Genomic DNA, 4,339 nt, shown 5'->3' with positions numbered 1-4,339 from the left:
TTTAGGTCAATTTCAAAATTGACACCTATTTAGTACACTTTTTAGGTTTTAAGTAGCCAATAGTTGAGATTGAGCTACTTGATCCAATTTGACTCTACATAGTATATTGACTATCACATAAATCACCATGACAGATAACTTGCATCAATAATAAGTGTAAAATAGCAATGTGATAACGGTTGAAAAACCATTATTTTCATTCTTAATTTTGATATCAAATGCACCCTTGTTGACTTAGAAACTTGTTTTGACACATGATTTTTCTTTAGTTTTGTGAATAAAAGAGTTGAGGACATGTTTTACGATTTTATCATTAGATTCCCTTGATTTTCTAGGTTTTTGGAATGAATTGAAAGAAAGGTTGAAGTATTAAGGGTTGCAGTGCAGAAAAGTCAAATATAATGCAGAAAAGTCAACCTGTCAACAAAAAAAAATCAATAGTCAACTAGAAAAGTCAACTAGTCAACCAGAAAAGTCAACCAGTTGACCAGAATGTTGACCAGAGCGCTGAGCGGTGGTTTTGGGCGTTGAGCGATTTTGGGGCAAACCGCTGAGCGCCATTTTTTAGCGCTGAGCGGTTTGGACGCGGGCTTGAACCTGTTTTATGTTATTTTTATGATATGTTTAGGCTTGGACTTGTTTTCTATTATTTTTATGCTCTATTTAAAGGCCAAAAAGTCTTAAGGTTGGTATCTTTTGATGGCTTAGTGATGGAAGCTCTCTTGGAATTCAATCACGAACTACCTCCAAGTCCAAAGCTGGCAATGGAATGAAGGTGCAACATGAAGCACGGAAGGTGTTTGATGAAGGCTTCAATGAAGGTGTGTGGAAGAAGTAAGGATTCTTAAGCTCCGAAAGCCTTCCAAGAGGGAAGGAAGCTAGTGGAGAGGATGCAGAAGAGGCATAAGTGTTTGAACTCTGAAAAATGATTCTGGAGAAATCTCAACAACATTTCATTAAGTTACAAAGTTGAAGTGTTACAAAGAGAAAATTCCTCCTTTTATAGATGAAGGAGTGACTCAAAAACGTGTTAAGCAAGCTACTCTAAGTGTAATCCAAGTGAAGCTATGCAATTTGAGAGACTTGGGACGCAAGGTACAGCATGTCAGGTCAGCAATCCAAGTGAAGAAGAACACTCTACAGTATCTGGCGCTGGGGCGCCATCTGGATTCCTTTTGTGATTCCTTGGTTGTCCTTCTTGGCAGCCTTCCTTAGCTATATGTACATGGTGTCTCCTCTTTATTAAAGGCCTACAAAACAATGTAAAGTTTATTTAGCAAAGAGAAAGAGGTGTTTAGTAATTAATACTTCATAAAAGTAAAGTAGTGAGTACTCCCTCTTCCTCTTGGATTCTCTTGGACATGGCTCTTGTTAAAGGACCTATGTTGATCTTGGATGGTCCTCCATCAGTCCCTCCCTCTTGAAAAAGATCTGACCTCAGATATTGGGAATCCTGTTGGGCATCTCCTGTGAAAGGAATTAAGTCACAAATGTTAAAAGTAGGACTGACGCCATAACTTTCGGGAAGGTCTAACTGATATGCATTATCATTAATTTTCTTGACCACCTTGAAAGGTCCATCACCTCTTGGGCTTAATTTGGATTTACGTTGAGAAGGAAATCTATCTTTTCTCAAGTGAAGTCAAACTAAATCTCCCTCGTTAAGAATTACTTGTTTTCTCCTTTTGTTGTTGTATTCAAAATACTTTTGAGTTTGTTTTTCAATATGGGTTTTAACCTTCTCATGCAACTTTTTGATAAATTCCACTTTAGAAAGACCTTCCTTATGAAGAAAAGAAGATGATTCTGGAAGAGGAAGTAAATCAAGAGGTGTGAGAGGNTTAAAACNATAAACAACCTCAAAAGGAGAAAGTTTAGTAGTTTTGTGAACTACTCTATTATAAGCAAACTCTATATGAGGTAGGTGATCATCCCAATTTTTAATATTGCCCTTCAACATTACCCTTAATAGAGTGGATAGAGACCTATTTACTACTTCTGTTTGCCCATCAGTTTATGGGTGACATGTAGTAGAAAATAGTAGTTTAGTTCTTAGCATGGCCCAAAGTGTTTTCCAAATGTAGCTAAGGAACTTAACATCTCTATCAGAAACTATAGTTTTGGGTAGTCCATGCAATTTAACGACTTCTTTAAAGAAGATTGTTGCTATATAGCTAGCATCATCTACTTTGTTTCAAGGTATAAAATGAACCATTTTACTAAATATATTAACCACCACAAAGATGGAATCAAACCCCTTTTGAGTTCTTGGGAGACCTAAGACAAAATCCATACTAATGTCTTCCCATGGGGTACTAGCTATTGGGAGAGGAAGGTAGAGTCCATGAGGCATGACCTTAGACGTAGCTTGTAAACAAGCTATGCAACTAGAACAATGCTTTTGGACATCTATTCTCATGTATGGCCAATAAAATTTTATTTTCAATGTATGAAGAGTTTTATCAACTCCATGATGGCCCATGAGTCCTCCACCATGACTTTCCTTGATAAGAAGCTTTCAAATAGATCCTTGGGGTATGCATAGTTTTCCTTTATTAAAAAGATACCCCTCAGAAATGTAGAATCCGTCGAATGGCTTCTTAAGACAAGATGCATAAGTGGATGCAAAGGTAGGGTCAGTGTCATAAAGTTGTTTNATGTCATCAAAACCTAGTATTTGTGATCCTAGAGTAACTAGCAATGCATGTCGTCTAGATAAAGCATCTGCAACAACATTAGTACTCCCCTTTTTATGTTTGATGACGTATTGAAACTGCTCAAGGTACTCAATCCACTTTGCATGTCGCTTGTTCAGCTTTCCTTGCCCTTTAAGATACTTGAGAGATTAATGGTCAGTGTTTATTATAAACTCTTGAGACACCAAGTAATGCTCCCAAGTTTTCAATGCTCGAATGAGGGCATAAAGTTCTTTGTCATAGGTAGGATAGTTCAAAGTAGGTCCCCTAAGTTTTTCACTAAAATAAGCGATTGGATGACCTTCTTGTATAAGAACAGCGCCTATTCCTACCCCAGAAGCATCACATTCTACTTGAAAAGCTTTGGAAAAATCTGGTAAGTGTAGAATGGGTGCATGTGTTAACTTATGCTTTAAGGTCTCAAAGGCTAGACTTTGTTTCTCATCCCATTTGAATAGCACATCCTTCTTTAAAAGTTCATTGAGGGGAGCAGCAATAGTAGAGAAATTTTCTACAAATCGTCTATAGAAACCTGCTAGACCTAGAAAACTTCTTACTTCTCCCACTGTTTTGAGGATAGGCCACTCTTGGATAGCCTTGATTTTGCTAGGATCAACATGTACAACTTCTTTCCCAACTTTGAAGCCTAGAAAAATAACACTCTCTTGACAAAAGGTACATTTGTCAAAGTTGGCAAATAAATGGTGTTGTCTAAGCAAAATCAATACTTTCCTAACATAAAGAAGATGTTCCTTAAGACCCTTGCTATAGATTAGAATATCATCAAAGTAGACTACAACAAAGTTGCCTATGTACTCCTGAAGGACATGATTCATTAGTCGCATGAAGGTACTAGGAGCATTGGTTAAGCCAAAAGGCATGACTAACCATTCATAGAGGCCAAATTTGGTCTTAAAAGCGGTTTTCCATTCATCTCCTTCTTTAATTCTGATTTGATGATACCCACTTTTAAGATCAATCTTGGTGAACATGTTTGCTCCATGTAATTCATCAAACATATCGTCCAATCTAGGAATAGGGTGCCTTTACTTGACTATAATGTTATTAATAGCCCTGCAATCTGTACACATTCGCCAAGAATCATCTTTCTTAGGGACTAACAACACTGGCACCGCACAAGGGCTAAGGCTTTTCTCTATCCACCCTTTTCCCAATAAATCATGAACTTGCTTCTCTATCTCTTTGGTTTTTGTAGGGTTAGTCCTATAAGCTGGCCTATTGGGAAGGCTGGCTCCAGGAATCAAATCAATTTGATGTTCAATTCCCCGAAGAGGTGGTAAACCACTTGGAACCTCTTTAGGAAATAAATCATCAAATTCTTTCAAAAGCTTTTGTAACCCCTTTGGATGAGAATTAAGTGGATGATTTATGGAAAGAAGTGCCTCCTTACAATAGAGAAGAAAGTGAGGTTGTCCAAGGAAAAGATTTTTAGAAGAGTGTGGTGGGACAATTTCATTGGTTGAGGCACATTCGACCAAACTCAACTTCTTCTCTTTGGAAACTTTGTTAGAGTGGAGCTTTTTCTCACCATCCAACTTCTTCTTAAGTATTATTTGATCCTCTCGCACTTGTGATGGTGTAAGAGGGCTCAAGATAATCTTTTTGCCTTTATGTTGAATGGT

At 37.5% G+C, this 4,339-nt stretch overlaps 1 pseudogene; it reads right to left on the bottom strand.

Annotated features, from left to right (window-relative positions):
• Positions 1-729: 729 nt before the first annotated feature.
• Positions 730-4,339, bottom strand: part of LOC111241179 — a 5,304-nt pseudogene continuing 1,694 nt past the window's right edge.

This window comes from Vigna radiata, unplaced genomic scaffold (genome assembly GCF_000741045.1).
Source record: "Vigna radiata var. radiata cultivar VC1973A unplaced genomic scaffold, Vradiata_ver6 scaffold_271, whole genome shotgun sequence".
In the NCBI taxonomy this organism is placed as follows: Eukaryota; Viridiplantae; Streptophyta; class Magnoliopsida; order Fabales; family Fabaceae; genus Vigna; species Vigna radiata.
Note: the sequence above shows the minus strand (reverse complement) of the source record. Positions and strands in the feature narration are given on the sequence as shown.